This window comes from Crocodylus siamensis, chromosome 4, assembly GCF_052110815.1.
Source record: "Crocodylus siamensis isolate JL-2025a chromosome 4, ASM5211081v1, whole genome shotgun sequence".
NCBI lineage: Eukaryota > Metazoa > Chordata > Crocodylia > Crocodylidae > Crocodylus > Crocodylus siamensis.
The window spans coordinates 86356753-86380695 of record NC_143398.1 but is presented as its reverse complement, the minus strand read 5'-3'; the positions used below and the strand labels follow the sequence as shown (position 1 = coordinate 86380695).

At 46.1% G+C, this 23943-nt stretch overlaps 1 protein-coding gene across 7 annotated transcripts in view; it reads left to right on the top strand.

Annotated features, from left to right (window-relative positions):
- Positions 1–23943, top strand: part of TCF20 (transcription factor 20) — a 173964-nt gene that overhangs the window by 86041 nt on the left and 63980 nt on the right. The window contains exon 1 of one of the 7 annotated variants that reach the window (XM_090042709.1): positions 205–370. The exons of the other annotated variants lie outside the window; for them this stretch is intronic. The gene's annotated coding sequence lies outside the window, so the exon portion shown is untranslated. Of the gene's footprint in view, positions 1–204; positions 371–23943 lie in introns of those variants that run through there. 7 annotated transcript variants of the gene reach the window in all.

Below are 23943 nucleotides of genomic sequence, written 5' to 3'. Positions count from 1 at the left end.
CGGCCCCGCCCCTCGCAGGCGTCTTGAGCGTGCGCGCACGCGCTGTCCCTTCCCCCCACGCCCGGGGCCCGCCGCTGTTGCTGGTGCTGCCGCCTCTCGCGCGCGGCTCCCCCCGCCCCAGCTGGCGCGCGCGGCCCCCCAGCGCCTCCCCCCATTGGCTAGGGGGAGGTCAGGTGACCCCGTGTTATTTCCTGTGTGTGTGTGTGTGCGTGCGTGCGCGGGGGGAGAATGGAGCGAGCCGCCCCCACGCCGCCTCCGCCAAGCCTCCCCCGGCCCCGCGTCGGGCCCCGCCGCCGCCGCCGCCCGCGGCACTGAGCACCCGCCCACCCCGCCCCGGCCAGCCGCGGCGCGGCGCGGGAGGGGGCCGCAGGTAACGGGGTGAGGGGGCGCCACGCTGGGGAGGGGCCGGGCCGCGGGCTCCGCTGTTCTTGGGGCGGGCCGGGAGGGGTTGGGCCCCGGCCCCGGGCGAGAGTGTGAGGCAGGGGAACAGGACAGGGCAAGGGGGGTGTGGGGAGCTCCCCCGGTGCCCCCCTCCAGCTGGCGGGGAAATGAATCGGTGCCCCGTGACCCAGACCCGGCTCCTCTCGCTCCCTGCCCGGGGGGTGTTACATAAGCGGGGCCTAGCGGGCCGGGCCGCTCCACTCCGCTCCTGTTGTGCCGGCTCCTTTCACGGCAGGGCCTCGACCCGCAGGGGTGGCCCTCCGAGCATCCTCCCTGCCCTGCTTCTGCCTAGGCATCGTAGGCCCAGTGTTGCAGCGCTTTCAGGATGGGGGAGTTGGACCAGGCCGGGTCTCTTCTGTGCTGCCCTTTGCTTTCCTTAACTAAAAGTGGGGGGGTTCTTATATACCCTCGTGTCTGTGCCCTGGAGAGCTGTTTCTATCCCTGGTGATGGGAACAGGCTTGACCCAGGAGAGCGTAACTGCCACATTTGTGGTTTTGGAGAAGGCAGATCTGCACCTTCAGACTTTTCCTAGCAAGTAGGTGCCGACTTGCTGTGTGGGGCCTTTCTCTTAGCAGAGCACCAAGGGATGAGCAGAGGATGGAGGCCAAGCTCCTCTCCAGCCGGAGTGTTTGCAGGCTGGCTGGGTTTGTGGGAAGCCAGGAGCCTCCCTTTGTTGCCTGTACTCCAGCGTGCTTTGTGCTCAGATGGGTTTTGATCTTTTGGGGCGGGGTTAATGTGCCATACCTTTTACCCTCACTGAAGTTAATCTTTAACTGTGCCTGAAATTTTCCTTTTTTAAGCTTATTGCACCCAACTAAGTTTTTCATATGTTGGAAGTATTGTTGCTGGGGGTTTTTTTAACACAGAAAACTAGTCATGGGATGCTACCACAGCTTGAGCTGCATGGAGCTGTGCGCTCCTCTGCTTTATCTTACCAGTGCGCTAGCCCTCCTTTCCCCAGAAGAGGGAAAGTGACAGCCTTGTTCTCCTGCTGAAAGAACTACTCTGAAAAATCAGGGAAAAAAGAGGGTGTTTACTGGCAGTCAGTCATATCCCTTGATAGCTATATTTTGCTTAACACCTTTGAAGAAAGCTGAATAAAGTTGGATTACTTCAGTAAACTGTAGGCACCCAGAATATATATATTATGGTTTTTAAAAACTGCATATGTTACTTTGTTATAAATCTAATATGATTTCTGGACAGTGTCATGGATACACTTTGTATGTAAGAATGTGACCTCTACTGCTCCATAATTCTCATAGAGTGAGAGCACATGCAGGTGCCAGTACTCAAGATCAAGTATTTGTAGGAAACCTTTGGACTTGGGTACTCCATAAATCCTCTTGATGTCCAATTGCATCTGCTTTTTGATAGAAACAGCTAAGCCTGTCTTTAACAATGTAAATTTGGGCATTGGTCTTTGAATAAACTTCTACAAGCTTTGGGACTGGTAAGACCTAGATTCCTGGTGCAGTCTGCACTTAAATTAATCTTTCCTGGGGTGGCCCATGAAGCAAGTTGGTTCCCCATGTGAAGGCATCAGTTTCTTATGTTGTAATGACTCAAAAATCATCTCTCATTTTGGGGGCGGGGGAGGTGTCTGATAAGACACAAAGATATGTTGAAGGCCATTTAGATGTTTTTATTTTACCAAAGGAATATTACCCATGTCAAAACTTGTCTCTAGTGGAGATCTTCCATGTGCGTGGAGAGCTTGCTAAGCTTCAACTAAGCTCCCACCCCCCTTCAATTCTTTTAAAGCATGTTTGAGCTTTATTGGTAACGTAGTGCAGTGTGAATTAAAAATACAGGTTTCCCTCATTTTATGTTGTACATGCATTCTGGGAAAATGGTGTATAACTTGAATTTGCATAAAGGGAACCCACTTCCCCATGTTACAAGTAGGGATATGTTCCAAGACCTTGACTGTACTGCCCCCCAGACCCCACTTTTACAAGACAGTTTTGGTACTCACCAACAGCAGACAGTACACATAAGCACAGGGCACTATTGCAATGGGGATGGCAACTAGAGAAACGCATGTTGCAGACAATGAGTGAGGAGCACAGTTCCCCACAGGAGACTATATTTTGGTGCATGTTGCTCTCTCAAGGCACTGCACAAAACAGCTGACTGCAGGCTTCCACCATCCCAATCGCATAAGAGTGAATTTACCTTGCGTATAACAAAATTCTGGTATATAAAGGGTCATCGCACAAGGGTGAATTCACACATACAGAACCCACATAAAGTGAGGGAAACCTGTACATAATTTATTCTTTCAGTTCATTTGGGTTTACCCATGGTGTCTTGGTTCTGCTGGGTCTCTCTTTGTCTGTAGAGTCTTCCAGGAAAACCAGAAAAGAAGACTTAAGCCCCCCTCCTCCGTTTCCCCCAGGTAAAAATATGGAGAAACCAGTTTGTTCATGCTGCCTTTATACAATATTGAAAAGAAAAGTAGGACCCCATTTCCCCCCCCACACCTTTTTTTTTTTTTTTAGGTCAGCCTTAACTAAACCAGCTACCATGCAGAGCTAAATGACAATGGATGCTCTTCTTGAAGGGCCCTTTTTTTAACTGCACAGATCCTATTGCTGCTCTAGCAGCTTGGCAGGTTGCTGTCTGGTATAATATGTAATGAATTCAGATGGTTTTCATACTGCTTGCTTGATTTCCCTGTAATTTGAAATTTATAGGGCATTTTGGGGGAGTTTATAGCTGGTCTATGTAAGTCTCAAATTTTGATATGAGGTATGGTCAGATCTCCAGAAAGTGTATGATTATTTTTAACATAGCTTTTTAATTAAAATACATCTCTAAAACTAGTCCAGTGAAATTTGGTACTTGTGAAATATACTGAATGAATGGGGTTTTTTGGAGTCTAAAGCTGTTTTGCATAAAAAAATGGATTTGATAGTACTGGTTTCTCTAACATCAATGTGTTTTTGACTTGCCCACAGCAGGATTTATTTCTGTGCTGTTTAGGCTTCTCTATGGGATCAGTGACTGGAATTCTTAGGTAGAGTCATCACATCATGTGTATCTAGGTAGTCAAATAGTGCCAGTTACTGGAGTGACTTTTGTGATTGCACATACTAGTAAGAATTGTAGTCTCATACAATTGTCACCAAATTTTAATTAACAAATTTACGTTACATAGTAGTAGCTTCTTTTTATAATTGTTCTGGGTTGAGTTGGACAAGCTTATCGATGTTTTTATTGCTTTTTGGATGTAGAATTTTTATTACTATTTAGTCAAAATGGTTTAAAATAGTGTTAAATACTTTTGACCAATTTAATAGCTTTGATACTCTGGTAAAGGCAAAAGGTTTAAATAGATGGATATGAGGTGAAGAGCTAATCATATGCAAGTTAAATTAAATTCAGGCAGGGTCAGTTTGCCCCTACCTATTGCTGTTTTAGGAGTGGAATACAGTGTTCCCTAACTTGGGTCATGAACGCTTATATACAGTTTGGTCAGTATGCCTCAATCTTAGATATAAGTACCCTTTTCTCTTCCCACCCTGAATGTCTTTTTTAACTCTCCATTTAGATCCTACTCTTGACTCAAAAGCATCATTTACTTATTTATTCCCCCCCCCCCCCGTTTTAAACTTCCATACCCATTTTGTGCCACAGCACCTCTGTGCTATTGTACAGTGGCCACCTATAGCACACCTTGCTTTCTTTAGCTGAGCCTGTGTTTTATACTTCAGTTTTGCAGCATGTGGAGTTGGATATAAAGACAAGAGTTGTCAAAATTGCCATGAGTAATGTAAATACAAAGCTGATATTTCTTTGTACTTTTACCAGCTTTTCTTGATTTTTTTAATAATAATGTGAAATGTCAACTACACATGGGTGAAACCTGGATGTTCAGAACAATTTATGTTAATGTACTTGTGGATGCCATCAGTTTTTTGGAACTTTTAGTTTTGATTCATGAGGTTGGGGCCTGTTACACACAGGAAACTCTAAAGCATTTTTAGATCGTATTGCCAACTGTTGGAATATTTTTTTTCTGTATTGGAAGTCCTTTATTCTAGCCCTCATAGCCTGGACAGTTTGACTTTGGCTGAGTGATTGATATTCAACTTAGTTCCATGGTTTTTTTTCTAGCTACTGCCACTTCCTCCTTTCCCCTTTTCTTTTTACTTTCTTCCCTTCTACTGTCTCCAAAGCATTATACTAAATTTTAAGGATACAGTGGTCCTTATGGTAGTTTAGTGAATAAAGCTGCATAAAGGAAGAAGACTTAAAAAGGAATCAGGATGATTTCAAACTTAAATTTGATATCTGCAGTTCAGACCTCAGAGTTGGGGTCCTTGTTTGAGGTATGGAAGGTGGTGGAAGGAAAGTGAACATTTTCTTATTAATCTAAGTCTTGAAATGCTGTTATGTACTCTTTTCCTGCTTACCACTCATGTTGGCAACTAACTTGCATTGGAGCAATGAAAGTACATATGCATAATGTCAAAATAAGTTGATTTTTCTTTTTGTGAGCTTTCTCACAAATAAAAAAAAAAATAGCTTTCATGGGATCTCAGAATTGAGGCTGACCACTAATTCCCAAATTCTTTCTAATTTGTTTTCTCTGGGGTAAGAGCAGTACTGGGGTTTCATCGACTGTGAGTCATGCTTCTATATACTTTTGGAGCCTAGAGAGTGTTATCTTAAATTTTAAGATTTTTTTTTGGCTTTTGCATTACCTTGTGCTACATCCTTGAGTAGTGTAGATATTTAATGTCAGGATGTGAATCAGATGCAGCAGAACATGCATATTGGGACAAATGAAATAACACTTTTCCTTTAACTAGTGGACTCAAATCAACCCAGAGTTAAGAAGTGGTAGCGGGGATCGGTATGTGTTAACCTAAGTGACTGCCTGGTGGCAGAGAACATGGATGCTCCTCCTAATAGACTCCATTAAGGTTTTCATTTTCTGCGAAATTCTCATCTGGCAATACATGGGGGGAGAGTGAGGACACCATTGAAAGATTTTTTTTCTCTTCCTGAAGAAAGAATTGGTTTAAAGTTCATTTTAGATTTTGATTTGTTTTAGAATAGATGTTCCATTTGAGAAACTTTAGTGTTTTGCTGCCTTTGGATATAGCCAAGTATGTGCAAAAGAAACGAGAAAAAGTAGTGTTCCTTTTCTTTCCATACCAAGTGGAAATCTATTTATATTCATGTTGATAAAATCTTCATATCAAGTTGTCATGTGTTCTTCTATGGCATACCTGATGACTTGATATAGAAAGCTTTGTGCCAGTATGAATTTAGGGCAGGCTAACTCTTGGATCAAAATCATCATACAGCTTGCCCCCTATGAGTGCTAACAGAAGCTGCATCCTATGCCAGAACATAATTTGTATATGGTAGATATTTTACAGCAGGTATTTTATAAAAACATCCACATTTGATTAGGATATTTTCTTATAATTCTGTGTGGAATGCCAGCTGCCTCTTGCTCTTTTTACACTATAGTTTTTAACTGATTTGGATTCTAACTATTGGCACATTTGGCTGTAAAGAAGGTTTGTGGTTATACAAAATATTCCTAATCAGATTTTGAAAATCTGACCCACAGCTTATTTAGCTTTATTTAAAAAAAGGGGGGGGAAAAGGAACCTCTGTGGTATCACATAGTCCAGAATTTAAAAGAATAAGTAGTTGTCAGCGGCAATTGCTTGATTTAAGGATGATCTCTGCCACAGCTCATTGATGGGTTTTGAGGTGACAAGAATCCCATCCTTGAGTCACAGATCCATCCAGAGAAGTTGCAGGTCTTTCAGCAGGGGGAGGGTAGACTGTAAGTCAGGATTTTTCCTTAGCCTTCCTCTGGTCTCTCTTCTCTGCTTTGAGAGAGAGATGCTGTACCACAAAGTGAGCAGCCACTTTGTTGAGGTTGTGGCATGGTTGGAATCAGTCAGCAGCCAACTTCTTCCAAGTCTTGACATTGACATCTATTTCCTTGAGAGATGCCTTCAATGTGTGCTTGTAGCATTTCCTCTGGCCATTGGAAGATCTCAAGATGTTTCTCAGTTAGGAGTAGAGCAGTTGTTTTGGGAGTCAAGTCTGAGACATCTGCATTCTCACAGTGTAGGATCCAGTGAAGTTAGTGCTTGAGGATCATCTCCTCAATGTTTATAACACTGGCTTCAGCAAGGATATTGGCATTTGTGTGGCAATCTTCCCATTTGATGTGGAGGATTTTCTGGAGGCATTGTTGGTGATATCTCTTTAGGCTTTTGAAATGATGACAGTAGGTCATCCATGTTTCACTTTTGTTGGAGGAGAGTGGGGATGATAACTGCATTATAGACCTGAATCTTGGTGTCGTTTTGGAGATTGTGATGAATAAAGATGCACTGAAGCAGTTTCCTATATGAGGCATTTGTTCATCAGGTCCTGTGCTGGATCTCCTCATTGAGATTTGGTGAGAGAGGCAGTTGCTGAAGTAGGGGGAAGTACTTGACTACCTCCACGAGCTTTCCTTCTATGGTAATTTGCGGAGCGGGTGGGCCTTGTTTGTGGCCTGGGGCAGTGTTTTAGTTTTCTTGATGTTGAGAGAGAGGCTGAAAGTTTGATAGGCTTCTCTGAAAAGATCCAGCCTGGTCTGGAGATTTCTGTCCCTGTGTGCAAGGACGGTGCAGTCAGCATATTGAAGGTTGAGGATGGTTATTTTGAGTACTTTGGTCTTTGACCAAAAATGTTCCAGATTGGAGAACCTTCCATCCGTTTGATATTCTGTGTCAGTTCCAGAAGGAAGATGGTCTTTAATGAGAGCCAAGATGATTGTCAGAAAAATGGAGAACAGAGTTGGGACTGACACTTCCTTGCAAGGATAAGTGGTTGTATGCTGTTAAGTATTTGATCAGTTTTCATTTTAATAAATATACTTACTACTAGAGTTAGTCAGATGGCTGAAGACATTAGTTGAATGTTAGTCACATTTGTCAAACAGTGTACTTGCATAATTTTACTAAGGGTAGAACTGGCTGAGTAGTGGGATGGGGCATGTGGCAGTATACTTAAATGGTTTGATAGATGTTGCTGAAATGTTGTTAGATAATCTGTTCCAGTGAATATTACTTGACCAACATTGTATTAAAAGCTTTAGCTTTTGCTTCCTTATTCTTTTTTTGTTTTGTTTTTTTTATTAGTGCACACCTTCTGTGGCATGATGCATCTTTGTGGCTTACACAGTAACTTCTTTTGCTTCTCAGGTGGTTACTTAGTTTCATGTTTAAAACATTTTAACCTTACTTTCACCTATTGTGGGGCCAGAGTGCTTACTGCCTCTCTAGGTAGGTAGTGCAACAAATTTGACAGACTCTAAACTGTTGGCTGGGATAATCTAGTCAGGGATTCATCTCATTCACCCCCCTGTTTAGAGCAGGAGGGTGAATGAGATGACCTCCTGGGGTCCCTTCCAACCTGAATTTTTCTATGATTTTAAATTAGTAGTGAACCATGCTCTTTAACAGGCAGGATTAATACAAAAGGTGGGAGATGACTGTCTTAATGTTCAGGAGTATCACCTTGTTCTTTCTACTCTGAGGGAAAAGGGGCTACTGGTATTCTTACTATGGTCTTGTGATCCCCTGCTCAGGGGCTAAATATATCTTTGTTTTGCCTGAAAATGAAAACCTCCCTCAACCCTGTCCTAGTACTGGAATGGAAAAGCATTTTCTCTCCCTCTTGTTTTTTCCCTTGAGTATTGGACTCAAAGGACCAGGAGACGTATTCCAGTCCTGTATTTGTATAGACTCCACCCTTTAATATCATGTCTGCTGCAACTTGGAAGTTTAAGGATGGTGGTTTTACCACTCTGCCCCTCTCCCTAGCTCTGTTTTTGGTCTTTCTTCACAAGCAGTAATTACGTTGTCTGCTTGTCTGTGTCTTGTGAATACTTTCCAAGCAGCAGAGATAAATTGACTTGTTCTTTGTCAGTTGCACAGTTGACTACTAGTTTTTGAATGGTGACAGGCAAAATGACAAGAATCTGATTAGTGTAATTCTGCCGCAGTTTAGGTTTACAGACACTAATTGTTCTGTGTGGCTTTGCTAAGGAGTTTTTGTTGGGGTGGGATTTATTGGAAAAGCAAAAGCCATGTAACAGAAAGAACTTGTTAAGAAATGTGCGTAGCAAACACTAAAAGAGAAAAAGGGAGGAGGAGAATTGGAGTCTTCTCAAAGCAAGCATATGAGGTCCAGTCAGAAGCCTGTTGAAGTGGGGTGGAGGGGGGAATGCAGGGGGATGACATGTTGATAGTTCAAGGTTTGTTTTAAGCCTGATCCAAATGCAGAGTCAATGGGAAGAATCTACTCTCTTCAGCTCAATGGAGAGAGAGGGTCAGGAAGCTACTAGGCCCAAACATCATAGATTAATTGAGAAATTAACACTGTTGTTTACCCAGATGGGCTATCCTACATAAAAAGTAACTTTATTAATGCCTGAATAATGCTTGATTATCTCCCTATGTGGATGCTCTAGTTTTGGAATAAGAATACTGTATTCCTGTTGTGCCTTGTTAACCCACTAGGCCAAGTACAAGTGTATCTGTTGTATATGGATGCAGTTAGTCAGAAATAATTGTGTGTGGACAAATACTTGGATAAGAGCAACATGATTTTTGTTTTTTCTTGTCAATATCTCCCCCCTGCTTTAAAACAAGGTGGCTAGTTTTTTGATTCTTCACTTTCTGGGCCTATGGAAGCAGGGAGAACAGTCAGTGCTTCCTCTTCTGTATACTTTACTGTAAAACACCCTTAGGATCATCCACCATGTCTGTTAGCATGGATATTAATGATGTTCACTCCATTATGTTTCTTTATTTGCTTTGCTTTTCTGTCCAGGGTGGAGGGAGAAAGGAAGGCCCTGGGTCTTTGGTAAATTGTCTGTTTTAATGTGCATGATGAGTGCCTGTCAAGTCTCGAGTTTAATACCTATGAACATAACTTTCCAGAGGTATTAATCATTTAAAGCTCTGGCTGATTTCATTTGAAATCTTAGGACTCTGACATGTCTAAAAATCACACCAGCTCCATGTCTCTCCCTTTCCACTTACTTGTCTTCTTTATTTTCCACTGACTGACTCATTGTCTTCCTTTTGCTTTTCATACCTCTGATTTCCTGCTTCTTTCCTTCCCCCACCCACCTACACACACAAACATATCCTTACCTCTTCTTCCCTACAGGATAAGCTGCGAGTGAGAGAGAGAAGAGGAAAGCTAGTCCTGGACAGCCTCTTGTTTGTGCTCCTTGCCCATGCTCAGTGTTCTCTTCCTGTTCACTCTCCCCCAGATGGTGGCAGCACTGGGGGAGGGAGAAGCTCTAGAGCAGGAGTAGCTTTTGGCTGGAGTGTCAAAAACACCCCAACCTCCAGCCAGGCTTCGGCTTGCTGTGTCAGAGGTGGGGGAGCTGTGAGGGGCACCATCTTCATTTTGGTAGTGGTTGCACTTCTGCCTCTGAGCAGGTGGCAGGGGAGTGGCCAGGGCTGCTCTGTCCTAGCCCTTTCTTCACCACGTGCTGCAAAGTACATGTGTACTCGCTGTCACTGTGGAGCTGGTGCTAGGGCTACCTAACCTAGCACAGCTGTTTATAGCCTGGTGCAGCTGTCCAGAGCCTGGGTTGGCTGTAGAAGGCAACCAGGAGGCTGCAAACAGCTGCGCTAGGCTCCACAAGCCTCGTACCAGCTCTGTGGTGGTGGCTGCATATGTGCCTCTGGGAGCACAGGTGGGAAGGGATCTGGGACAGCACAGTCCTGGTTCCTCCCATACTGTCCATCCCAAGATGCACATGCAGCTGCCACCACCGTGAAGCTGGGTTGGGGAACCCAGTGCAGCAGTTTGCAACCTCCTGGCTGCCTGCCACAGCCAGCCTGGGCTCTGGGCAGCTGTGCTGGACTCTGCAGCACTGGCTCTGTGGCAGCATGTGTGCTTCTGGGCAGACAGCAGGGGAGGAGCCAGGGTTGCACTGCCCTCAGGTCCCCTCCTAGCTGTGTGCTGGCACCATGCATGCAGCCTTCACAGCCACAGAGGGGTTGTGGAGCATGGCGCAGCTGTTTGTAGCTTCCCAGCTGCAGCTGGCCTGGGCTCTGGGAAGCTGCTGCCTGCCTGCCACAGAGCCTGGGCTGCTTGCAGCTTCCCGGCCACATGCTGCAAGGAGGCTGGGCTCTATGGTTGGTGGTTCAGTTTGGAGATGTGGCCCAATTCAGGGATTGAATCTCCAAATCCAAATCAAATTGGGAAACCAAGTAAAAGGTCTGAATTGATTTGGAAAAGATCTGGCTGCTTCGGACATTTGTCCATAGACTAAACAGGCAGCTGACAAGCCTGTTGGGATTGGGGGAGGGCACTTATGGCAAGGGGCATGTTACTTGGGGAGGGGTGAGTGTGGGATGCTGGCGTGGCAGCACTGGGAGTGGGGGCTCTACCCCGCTGCCACTTGCCCAGCTGGGGTGAGGGGGGTGGGATGCGCATGCAGCTTGCTCCAGGGAGAAGGGGGCAAGCGGCAGCAGGGCACAGCTCCCCCTCCCAGCACTGCCATTCCTGCATCCTGTGTCCTCCCATGCTGGCTGGCAAGTGGCGGCAGGGCAGAGCCCCTGCTCCCAGTGCTGATGCAGGAGTGGCAGTGCCGGCAGCAGGGGCTATGCTCTGCTGCTGCCTATAGGCTGCATCCATTCTGTGGAGCTGTTCTGGCTGCTCCACTGGGCTACTGGCAGGTGCCAGAAGTTGGGCTGGCCCCAGAGGAGTGGCCTGCTACAGAATCTGGAGCCATTGGGTCCTGGTCAACACAGTGATCACTGACAGAAGAGCGAACAGAGGCAGATACAGCCCTGTCACTATCCAGTCACTTTGCCCATGGCCACTGTTGTGGCCCTACCTCCTTGGATGCTAGCTCTGCTGATGCCCTGTGCTGTAGTTAAAGCTGCTGCCCTGGTACAGGGTGGTGGTGGCTCCAGCCTGGGGCATAGGGCACAGCTGTAACTCCTGCCATATGCTAGAGCTGCTGCTTCCTCCTTCCCATGCACCAGGTTGGAGGCTGTCACTGTGTTCCCTGTGCCGCCTGGCTAGATCTGGCCTAGGGTGCAAGGTGAGTTTGCCCCTGTTTTAACCCATAGCTTCCCAAACTGTTGGCAGTTGATCCCTCTTCAGGGACAGTAAGCCTGTTTTCACAGTCCTACTCCCTACTCTGTGTACCACCTCATGTTTTTTAAAGGTGTACTCATATTTGAAAATTTAGAATAATTTAAGGGACACATTTTTAGTACAATTATTTTAAGGGATGAATTAGGTTCAGCTTTTCATGTCAAGTCCCCCATACAAGAGGAAAAAATAAAGAAAAGCTCTGTCACTAATGGGCTCCAGTAGGCACCTTGAGCTTGGTCTCCTCTCCTTTTAGTGGAGTTTATATGGTGCTCTGGAGTCCTTGGACTAGGGCTGCTTCTTGATCTGGGAACCAAAAAAAATATCATTGCCACAGCCCCCACATGTGGCTTAAAAATGAGTGGCCATTAACTGTGTAATATTTCATTATTCAATAATTGTCCATTCTCAACGTGCTTTGAGCAGGAAAATAATTCACAAGGCTGGCTTGTGAATAAGAGAGTTCATACTTCAGGTATTTCAGTCTCTTTTCAAACTCAGATACTTTTGCATTGGTTATACTTGAGTCACATTTTCCAGATTTTTTAACAGTCCCAACCCCTGGATTTTTGTGTGCATGTGCAATTTTATATTTTTTGGTCGACATATAAACTCAAATTTCAGGGAACGCTTTACTTAGTTTTGGTTTTCAGTGTTTCTCAACCTATGGGTTGCCACTCAGAAGTGGGTTGCAAGAACATATGAATGGTTCATGAACAAACTTTAAAATGGATCAAAAAATTTAAAAATGGATTCTGCTTTAAAGGAGAAGAACATGGGAAACCTGTGGCTTTTCCCTTGCAGCCTGGCAGAGTTCTTGCCTGCAAAAGAAAGGCTGCTTGGGGCTCCCATGCTCCACACCCCCTCCCCCCCATCTGTCCCATACACTGTGAGGCTGGGGGCAGGGGGCATTGGGTCAGGAGTGAGGGGCAATGGGTCAGTACTGGCCATCAATGTTTACAATTAGGTCCTGGTGCAAAAATGTTGAGAACCACTGTTTTAGATTGCCTGAAGAAGGGTGTTTGTGCTCAAAAACTTGCAAATAACGTTTTTCTAACTATTTAGTTGGTCTAATAAAAAATATCACATCTACCCAAAGAACCTTGCCTGCCTTAAAATCTTTAATGTATGTATCCTCACCACTCCTTTGTGAGGTAGGAAGTGCAATTATTCTTCCATTCTACATATGGGAAACAGAGACCCAGAAATAATATTAGTTCACATATGAAATGTGTGGCGGAGCAGAATTGAGTTGAAACAGAGAATTAAGTCAGTCTCAAATAGTGCAGTAGTCACTAGGACATCACACCTCCACAACTGAGGTAGGTTCCTGTTGCTTTTAACTTTCTCAGTAGTCCTTTCTGATGTTCAGGCACTCAGTGGGAAAGCGATTATTATCTGTATATTTCCAAACCTATTTGTTTGTTTAGTTTTAAATGTGGGTAAATATTACTAAGAAAGCATTTATTTTGGAAGCGTGTTGCTGCATGGTGAACATTAGCTTGAATCTACTACTTTCAACTTTAGATCATTTCAAGAAGTGTGCGGTTTTCTTTTTAACTTCTGAATGCATATATGTATCCATAAGTATATATGTCTCCAGCACAGCAGGTTTATGTTATGGAGATAGAGGCATTGGTAGCAACTTTGTAGTTCATGTAATTCTTTTTCCTTTCTGCGGTTCACTGTGTGTGTGGAGGGGGTGGTGGTCTTTTGTTAGTCATGGAAGCAAATATTCATCACAACTGAAGTTATGCCTCTTAATCCTTAAGTTACAGGGCAAAGTGAATCAGCTTTAGTTCAAGTTACTTAAATTTTCCTTTTGATCTGTTTTTCGCATCTCTCTCTCTCTCATTTACCAATAGTTTTAATAGTTCAGACTTTCAGGAGATGTGGAACTAAACAAAATGTTGTATGTACACTTCCATATGTACTGAGAAGTTAAACATTCTTCATAACATACTATTTACTGAGTGCAAACTTCTTTATTAAAATAAAAAATTAGCTTTGCAGAATTAAATCTGAATAAAATGTAAACCACTTTTGTCTTCCTGCATCTGTAGGTGGCTTGTAGTAATTCAGTTTTCACTATTTCCTTATTAGTACCAGTGAGAGAGTTACTCTGAAATGCCAGGAACAAAGCAAAACACCCACCCCAAACAAAAAAAAAAAATCTTCCCCTGTTCCATTCATTAAATGGGGGTTTCTGCTACAGAATTCAGTAATGTTTCTGATACTTGACCAGTGCCTCCCAAACTTCTTGGGAGACAAAAGTGTGTGTATGTGTGTTGGGGGGGGAAATCAATTTACATTTACATTGTAGTAGTCGCTTTTTAAAATTAGTAGTCATCAGGTTCAGGGGGCAGGGGAAAGTAGATTTTTCTGAAGCAGTTAGCGAGTCTTCCATCTCCCACAGTAGAGTGCCACAGGATTTAGGCCCAGTTTGCTGCAATTTGGGTAGGTCCCTAAGCATGTACTGGGACCTGTCCAAATTGTGGTGGCAGATGGGCGATTTTTGCAGGCCAGTCATGGCTCTGGCCACCACTTTTGCAGTCCTTGTTGGTGCCCTCCCCTTCCCCCTGCTGCCATTAATTGGCCAAGGGGCTGTGACAGACCCGTCCCTTCCCAGTGTTTGGCTGAGAGGGCTGCCTTTTATGTGGCCCCACTCCTTTTTGCTGATGGGTGGAGGGGTTGGGCCACAGCAGTCCACTGGGGAGCCAGCATTTTATTTTTGATAAGCTGTTGTTTTTCCAGCAAGTCCACACAAAATCATGGAAACCACTGTTTTTTGCGGTGTTTGTGGAAACAGCTGGTTTTCATGGTTTGAGTCAGGTCCCTATACATTATGTGTTATATTTGTAGCAGTTTTCAGACAAAAGGAACGAACGAATAACAAGGAAGAATGCTAATTACTTGGTTATGGTTTTAGTTTTGTAGAAGGCCAAGGGGAGAAAAATAATCTTCAGATTGTTGCTCATTAAAAATGCACATGACACAGATCAGGCATAAAATTTTATTTGCAGACCTTTTAACAAATTTGTGGTAAGGTTAAGGAAAAATTAGCTTGTAAGGTAGTTGGAATGTATCTCTCAATTCATGAGACATTAATAAGCTTTTTAGTATAAATTGATATATGTGACTAAAAACATTTTTACACATCACTAATTATATATGATCTATCAAATTTTGGGGTGATGCATCAAGAACTTAATTTTACGTTCTTATTGTGTTAGATTAAGAGCTGAGGAAATAGAGAAGCTAAAATATTTAAGTAAGCTAAACTTTCATTTCTTTTTTTAAAACAGTGGCTTTTTACTAAACATTTCAGGAGGTTTTTTAAGTTTTTTGTGTATGACTACAAGATGGTTTACTTTTAAATCTTAAACTCTAGGGAGCAAGATCACTCCTACATTCTTGGCAAAATAAAATGTAGTGCAGTGGCAAGGTGCAGGTTTCACTGAAATTGTCTTGGCATGCATGCCAGGGATGAAGGGATCTGGAATTTTGTGAGAATTGGGCTTGAACCAGTAGGCTTTCATCACACAGTTCCTGGTAGTTGTGGGGGGTGATTTTGACAAGGGCTGTGGTTCTTTAGAAAGGTAAATATATGAGTCTACAAAATATTTCTTGTTTGGCATTCCAGAACAACCAAAATTCTAATTGGCGCACACAGCATTTTAATGTTGTCTATTGGACAGACTGATCTTTAAAATGCTTTGTATATTGATTTACGTGCATATGACACTTGAGGCTGAAAACAAAAATTGTTCTGCCTTTATTTCCCTTGAGGAGGCACTAAATAGAAAACAAATTGCTCTGCTGCTTTGATAAATTTCTTCTTCTGTTTAATCATTCAGTTGCACGTTCTTGTAGATGGGAAGAATGCCCACAGCTAATTATGTGTTCTAACTTTAAGCACAGTGTGGGGAACAACTCCTGTTGAGTGGTGCTCCCAAGAAACTGAAGCAGAAAAATCATTCTGTTTCCAGTCACTGCTCAGGTGGACTAGTTAAGTCAGTGTACCCACAGCAGTGCAGGTTAGCAACTTGGCCTTGACAATGGATAGGATACCTGGTACAAAAAATACCAGGTACACAAAATACCTCAATATACCAGGTTTTGTTCAGGAGGGATCCTGGTTTTCTCAGTTTAAAAATCCCAAATTCTCTGATTAACAACCCCAAAATCCATGTTTTTCCGTGATTAAAATAAAACGCCACTGTATATATAGGTATTGGTTGAACACAATGTTTTATTGATATATTTACAATTTCAGAGCAAGTTGGAAGTCTGCCAGTGCCTCAATCACTATAATAAAATAAATTCTAAATAGCTATACATTTTGGCATTTGATTTTGTGTTTATCTTGAAAAATCAGGGCTCATCCTGCCCCCTTTCCTCACCAGGATGTGGGTCTAACTGTGGCTGTGTCATCATTCGCTTTCCCCCACCCTCACTGCTTATGCCATTGCCCCTTCCTCCCAAGTCACAGCACCCCCTCCCCTCTTGGCCCTGTCAACAGTCCTCACCTGCTGCCCTCTAGCCCCGCTGGTGTCCCTCACTCTCACTTGCTGCCTGCTGATCCCAGCCCCTGTGTGTGTGAAGGGAGTGGGTGTGTGCAGAAGGCATGGAGGGGCATAGGCAATGCAGTGGGGGGGAGGGGGGCACATGCCCCCCCCCTTCAAGTTTTTGGTGCCCACAGGGCTGAAGCTAGGCCAGATGAGCTCTAGACAGGAGCTGCCTCCATGGCCCCATGTGTAGGGCCCAATGCTGGAGAGTGTTGTGCTACCATGGTGGGACACTGAAGTAGTGGTGCAGGGTTGCGCCCCCCCACTGCTGCTGGGCAGCCATGGCCATGGAGGTGGCTCATGCCTGGAGCTGGTCCAGCCTGGCTGCAGCCTTGTGCCCCCACTGTGGGCACAGAAATCTTGTGGGGGAAGGCACATGCCCCCTTCTGGCCCCCCAGCATGCAGTCTGTACTCCTTTCCTCTCTGTCCTGAGTCTCTTCCACGTGGCCTGTGTCCCTGCCCCATAGACTTATCTGGAGGGAGCTGCTGTCCACTGTTGCCTGGCTGCTACATGCATGTGCGCATGCACATTCACATGGTTCCCCCTGCCTCTGATTGCCCTCTTGCTCCGTGCAGCCCCTTGCAGGCTGGAACTCAGCCAGACTACCAAGGGAAACCTGTGTTTCCCCCCCGCTTTAAAGGAGAAAAGGGAGAATCCACATTTTCTATTAAAGGAGAAAATCTGCATTGGTATCTGTTTTCTGCAGTGAACAGAAAACCTGGATTCCTGCTGTTCTTGATTGTGAAAATGGTCCATCTGTTTTCATTTACCTGAGCATGGCTCTCAGTTCTCCTACACTGGTACTGATTTTGATAACTCTTCATTGAGTGTTGTGATAGACAGCAAAAGGAACATGAGCCACCAGTGAGATGCTGTAGCTGGCAGAGCTAATCAACGCTGGCATGCATCTACTGAGGCATCTTGAGCAAGGCTAAGAATGTCATCCTCCCTCTCTACTCAGCCTTGATGAGACCGCAGCTGGAGTTCTGCATCCAGTTCTGGGTGCCACACTTCAGGAAGGATGTGTAGAAGCTCAAGAGAGTTGAAAGGAGGGCCACATGCATGATTAGAGGCCTAGGGACCAGGTTGTATGAGGAGAGGCTGAAAGACTTGGGACTGTTCAGCCTGGAGAAGAGAAGACTCAGAGGGGACTTGGTGGTAGCCTATAAGTAGATCAAGGGCGTACATCAGGGCCTGGGGAGAGTATCTGTTCACCAGTGCCCCCCAGTAGAGGACAAGAAATAATGGGCACAAGCTGATTGAGGATCGCTTCAGACTAGACAAGAAAAAACTTCTTTACAAGTCAAGTACTGAGGGTTTGGAACAGGGTCCCCCCCAGAAGTGGTACAGTCACCCACCCTGGTGATCTTCAAAAAGCATTTTGACGCCCCTCTTGCTGGAGTCATCTGATCCCAACAGGCTTTTCTGCCTGTGTGCAGGGTGGGAAGGTGGGGGCTGGGCTCGATGGTCTGTGAGGTCCCTTCCAGCCCTAACAACTATGAAACGTTGCTTAGCGTCCCGAGTAGAAGGAAGTTCTACTACTCAACATAAATTATAGGCAGACAAGGTTCTGGGTGAATCTGATATCTTTTATTAGACCAACTTAAATAGTTGGAGAACAATTATTAAGCAAGCTTTTCAGTTCAAAAACCCTTCATCAGGATAAGGAAGTTTCAGCAGTTGATGTGTGCTCTTCCTGGATGGAATGAAAAGTAAAGAAGCCAGAGGCTGGGCTGGTATGCATATGAGACAGGCAGTCAGTGAAAATGTAGATTGAGGAGTCAATGGGTGAGAGACAGACTGGGTGGTGGGGAGAGAAGGGGGATGAATAGTGGACAGGTACCTGGGAAGTCAGCTGTCAGGCAGGCTATAATGTGTCAAAAATCCAGTGTCTGTAGTCCATGATTTTTAGTATCCAGGAAGTTGATGAAGTGGAGTTCATAGGCTTATCTCTGGGAATTGTTTTGTAAGTTTCCTTTGAGGATCAGGACTGAGAGATTGGAGAGAGAGTGGTTTGTGAGAAAAGTGCCCCTTTCTTTTCCCTGCACCCAGCCTGTCTCTCACACATTGACTCCTCAATCTACGTTTTCACTGCCTGTCTGTCTTGTAGGCATACCAGCCCAGCCTCTGGCTTTTTTACTTTTCATTCCGTCCAGGAAGAGCACACACCAACTGCTGCAACTTCCTTATCCTGACGAAGGGTTTTTGAACCCAAAAGCTTGCTTAAAAATTGTTCTCCAGCTATTTAAGTTGGTCTAATAAAAGATATCAGAGTCACCTAAAGAACCTTGTCTGCCTATGTCCTTAGACCAACACGGCTACAACCTACACCCCAGTAACATAAATTATAGCTCTTTTTTTAGCTAGAGGTTAACAAACAAAAAACAAAATTATTTGTCTTGTCCTTTTTTCCCCCCTTTCCCTTTCTTCCAAATGGCTGGGTGATAGATATGTATTTCTGTGTTTCTGTACATCTCTGGACTTGCAGAGACTTGTTTAGTGATAGTAGAAATCTGTCTTCATAAAAATAAGTAAATGCCATAATGAAAAAATCAGCCTACACAAAAAAATGTCAATTATGCCCAGTTCTGATCTTACAAAACTGTAACAAACATTATTGTTAACTGTATTTTCTTTTTGGCTAACCAAACTAGGAAACCCAGTATCCTTAGGTAGGTTATGTTAAAAGTGAATCCTTGTACTAATGGATCAGTGTAATCAAAGTCTGAAATTAAAAAAAAAACAAAAACCAAGAAAAAAGTCAGTGTCAAAAGATCTCCAACTACATACACAACTCATTATGCTGCTTTGACACTGTTTCAGAAAATAAGAGTTCAGCACACCCTTGGTACAAGAGTTTTTGGGCTGTCCATACCTACTGTGTTGGCTGGCTATAAAATTGGCATGTTGTGGGAAAATCTGAGCAGCTAGTCTTGATGCATAAGGCACAGAAGCTTATGGGTATATGTTGCTTTTTGCTCTTAGGGCATTTTTGGATGTACTTTGAAATATTGACTTTGTTAGGAGGACTAACATAGTTAACCAGTGATGCTTGGAGAATCTCACCACTGCTACAGAATTGTTAGAAAAATGGTTACATCGTGTTGGCAGTCATTACAGCAGGGGCGGGCAAGTATTTCGGGCGGAGAGCTGCTAACCCAGTTTTGGCAAGCTGTCGAGGGCTGCATGAGTAACCCTGCCCCTTGTCAGGTGCCCCACCCCCGGTCACCATCTTGGGATCAGTGTCTTGGGACCAGTGGGGCGCAGGCTGGCAGGGGTCTATGGAGCTAGGCTAGGCTGCACCAGCAGGGAGAGGGTGGAGGTGGTTCGACTCCATAGAGCCCCTGCAGGTTGGGACACTGTATTCCTGCTGTGCTGCTCTGGGCCCTGCTGGTGCTGGCCCCAGGACACAGGTGTAGACCCTGTACTCCCACTGACTCCTGCATCGGCAGCCCCATGCAGGCTGTGAGCTGTTGCAGCATGGCGTGTTGGCCATGTGGTGAACGAGGGGCCGCTTTCCCACGCTCGGCACCAGCTTGCAACCTGCTCCTGCTGAAAGCCTGGGCCCTGTGTCAGCTCCGGGCTTGCCTGTGAGGGGTATGCTGTGGCAGCAGCAGCTGCTCCGTGTGTAAGAAAGTCCCCCACATGCCCCTCCCCCGCTTGCTGCACTGGGCAGTGTTTGCTACTGCCACCTCTATGCTGCCCAGTGTATGAGCTCCGGGCGGGCAGCAGCAGCAAATATTGTCCGGCATGGCAAGGGGGGGCCGCTTTTCTCCGTGCCGAGCAGCTGCTGCTGCCATGGCTGAGCCCAGAGCCGGTGCAGGGTCCAGACTGGCAGCAGGGGTGGGTTACAAATTGATGCTGAGTGTGGGAAAAGTGGCCCCTTTCCCTCCCTGTGGCTGGTGCCCTGCACTGCAGCCACTTGCAGCCTGCATGGGGCTGCCTGTGCCTGCTTAGGACAGCCCTGTGTGGGCTGAGAGCAGCTGTACCAGGGAGCACTGGCCATGGGGGAGGGGAGGGGCCACTTTTTCCCGGGCTCAGCTTTTCCCTGGGCTGCTTTTCTCTGCGCCCCCCCGCCCCCGACTTGTGGCTGCACCAGCACTGGAAACTCGTGTTCCCGGGAAACTCGTGTTCCCAAGGCCAGAAGCCCCTGCTTGGGCTTCCAGTGGGGGGGCTGGGCTGGGCAGGCCCTGCTGTTGCAGGAGACCACTGGGCTTTTGCCTGGGTCCTACTGCCCTGGTCCTGTCATATTTGATGGGAACCAAGGACAGATAAATATTAATTTTCTACATTTTTAGGGGCCCCGCAGGCCGGATAGAATGGCTTCATGGGCTGGATCAGGCCCACGGGCCGTATTTTGCCCACCCCTGCATTATAGCCATGTACACGGGTGAAGTCAAAACATTAAAGTTTAGGCACTCGTGCATTAAAAATATATGTAGAGGCCGTGTTAATGCTTATTTAGAAACTTCAGACAAAGCCAAACCTGCACTGTAGGTAGATGCTAACATAAAAGTTAAGTGTTTGACCCGTCTGTCTCTCTCTGCTACCTTTTTGAAGCAAGATGCAGAGAGTAACTTGAGTCACTCTAGTTCTTTTAGCAAATAATTTTGCAGTATTATAAAAAGGGTATATTGCTTCTCTGTATTCATGTTTTATATGCAGAGCACTTTCATAAATTAGATTGTTTCCTGATTGACCTCACTGAACTTTTGGCTTCTGGGTTTTGGTGTGTGGGGGAGAAATTAGCTTAATTTATGAAAGGTAATTTCTGTTAGGTCACTTCAAATGGGTGTATGTTGATTTAGGTGGAGCTGGGGACTTTAAGTACCCATGAAATGTAATGAGCCTTTATGGATAGGGTTGGGTGCACTTTTGGTGAAGGATAAATACCCAGTGTGGGATAGAAATATGTATGCCAGAAATTGGTCTTATACCATGCATAAAGATAAGTGGGTAATATTGACATATACTATAGGTGGATATCCATGTATGTGCTGGGAATCTGTTCAGTAGTGGGTTTGCTGGCAGACTGTGTGTGTAGATTCTGGCTTAGGTGGGTTATCTCTTAAAAAGAGGAGGTAGTGTTTTGAGGGTGGTAGGCTGAGGCTCCTGGTGGAAATGGACATGCAGATATGGGGCCATGGGTGATACGAACTATGTAGGAGTTGTTGTAGTCAGCAACTGGTGTGTCATCCTCTTGATTTCATTTAGGTAGAGAAAGAAATGCCAGCTGAGGCTTGTGTAGTAGGTAGTGTTGGATTTGCTTGGCATGTGTGGTGACACAAATATAGGTTGTTTCACCAGGTATTTATGAAGTAGGTGTAAGGGGGGGAGGGTTTTATTTTAAAAGACTGTTCCAATTGAGTCTTAAGCCAGTAATAATCTCTTTTTCTTGTTCTGAGATGGAACAGTAGACCTCCTTTAGTTAAAGGTGGATAGCAGCGGTGAATCTGCACTTGTTTTACCATTGTGAAGCTTTTCTTTGGCTCTATGTTGTGGTGATCAGTCCAGCATTTGGATCTATGAATTCTGGTATTGAAATGCATGAACAACAGAAACAGTTTTGTACTGGTCTGGGGTTATGGTTTCTCCTCCATCCCCTTATATTTATTCCCAATATAAAACCTTATAGTTCTTTTCATCTTCATAGTTCCCCCTTTTTGTATGGATCACTCAACACTTCGAGATATGCAAGAGAGGTGTTAAGATAAGGAATAAATGGAGGCTGAGAGGAATTCCTTAGAGCAGGGGTAGGCGATGATTTTGGCCAGAGTGCCGAAATAACCACAAGGTCTACCTTGTAAGGTGCTGGCATGCTAGAAAAACAAAGCCAGGGTGGGATATCCATGTATGTGCTGGATTCACATTCATAGAGCCAAATGCTGGACTGATCACCACAACATAGAGCCAAAGAAAACAAAGCCAGGGTGGGAAGTAAATGGGAGGATGCACTGCATGTTAATATCATTAATAATAATAAATTGCTTTTTTTTTTTTTAATGTAAATACTAGGTTTCCTAAAAATTCAAAATCTGGTGACAAGAAATAAAACTTCATACATTACCCTTTGCTCTTATGTATTCTTGTTTTGTTAAGCATATTGTGATGAGAGAGAAAAAAAGAAAACAGAAAAAGAAGGGGAAAGAGAGAAGGGAGGGGAGCGAGCAGAGAAGAAAAAGAAGAAAAGGAAAAAAGAGTGGGGGGGAAAATGGAAAAGGAGAGAGAGGGTGTGTCCCTTGCCACCAACCTCTCCCACCTTTTACTGGCTGCAGCTCAGGCCCACTGGTCCAGGGCAGTGTCCCATAGAGGGAAGCAGTGACACCCTAGCAGCAGCCACCAGAGCTGGGGCACCCAGGCCTCTGATGGTTCCAGAGTACAGGAACCCTGGGCCCAGGGGTTGGAGGTAGGGCATGGCTGGGGCTTAGGCAGATGGGTGCCCTGTTCCACCCAGGTGGGGGCAGAACTGGGCTGCCAGGTGCTTGGGGCAGGGTCCCGGTGGTGTAAGGAGAACCAGGTGCAGAGAGACGTGTCACAGGCAGGCCGGTTGGCTGGCATAGCTTTGGGAAAGCTGAGGCTGGGTGGGAAATGGGAGCTGCCCTGAGGCTCTGTGGGCTCAGCCACAGCTGGCAGGTGGATGGGCGGAGGCATACAGCAGCACTGGAGGTGGGACCTGGCGTGGCCCGCACAGCTCCACAGGGATGGGTCGCAGCCACCCTGCCCATGAGGGGACGCTGCCTGGCTGGAGCAGGACACTGGGCCTTAGGAGGCTCCCAGGTTCCAGGCTTGGCTTCCCTGCATGCCAGGCACAGCATAAGTGGGGCAGAGCCACTATGGTGCAAGGGCCCAGCTGTGGGAGTCCCCCAAGGCCTGGGAACAGCTGCCACAGGTAGGGCTTAGGGCCGAGCCACTATGGTGCAAGGGCCCAGCTGTGGGAGTCCCCCAAGGCCTGGGAACAGCTGCCACAGGTAGGGCTTAGGGCCCAGCCAGCCAGGAGCCTGCAGTACAGCGGCCCCGTGCAGTGCCTACCCCGGCCTCCTGGAGGGGAGCTGTGGGTGGGCAAGGTTGAGCCAGCTGTGGTGGCTGTTCCCAGGGGCTGCAGTGCTCTGGTACTTGGGCCCACCCCTGCACTGGGAGCAGTTTTGCCTCATTCTCACTGTGCCTGGTGTACGGGGAGGCCGAGCCCAGAACCGGGAGTCCCTTGAGCCCAGCATCCTGCTCCAGTCAGGTGGCATCCCCTTATGGAAAGGGTGGCTGTTTCATTCCTGTGGAGCAGTGTGGGTTGGGCCAGGCCCCACCTCGGGTGCTGCTGGGAGCCCCCGCCAGCTGCAGCCCGAGGCTCCAGAGCCCTGGGGCAGCCCTGCTTCCTACCCAGTCCCTGCCTTCCCGGGGGCCCGTTTAGGTTGGCCTACCTTCAGTGCCTCCCCGCATCTGCTTCCCTGGACCCTGCCCCTAGTGGCCGGCCCTGGCACTCAACCCCCATCCAGGTGGGATGGGGTGTCCCTCTGCCTGAGCCCCAGGCTTGCCCACCTGCTGGGAAGCCTCCAGCACAGCAGTCCTGTGCACAGTCCTGGCCCTGGCCATCTGCAGCTCCACTACCAGGCTGGGCTGGGCTGGAGTGTGCAGCCTGGAGATGGGGTGGGGTCAGCAGAATGCAGACGGCGTCTCTGCCTGTGTTCTGAGTCCATCCCTGGTGCTTGCCATGGCACTGGGAAGGACCTCTAGATAAGTTCTTTTTTATTGCTCTAGATCAGTGAGGAGTTTGAGAGCGTTCA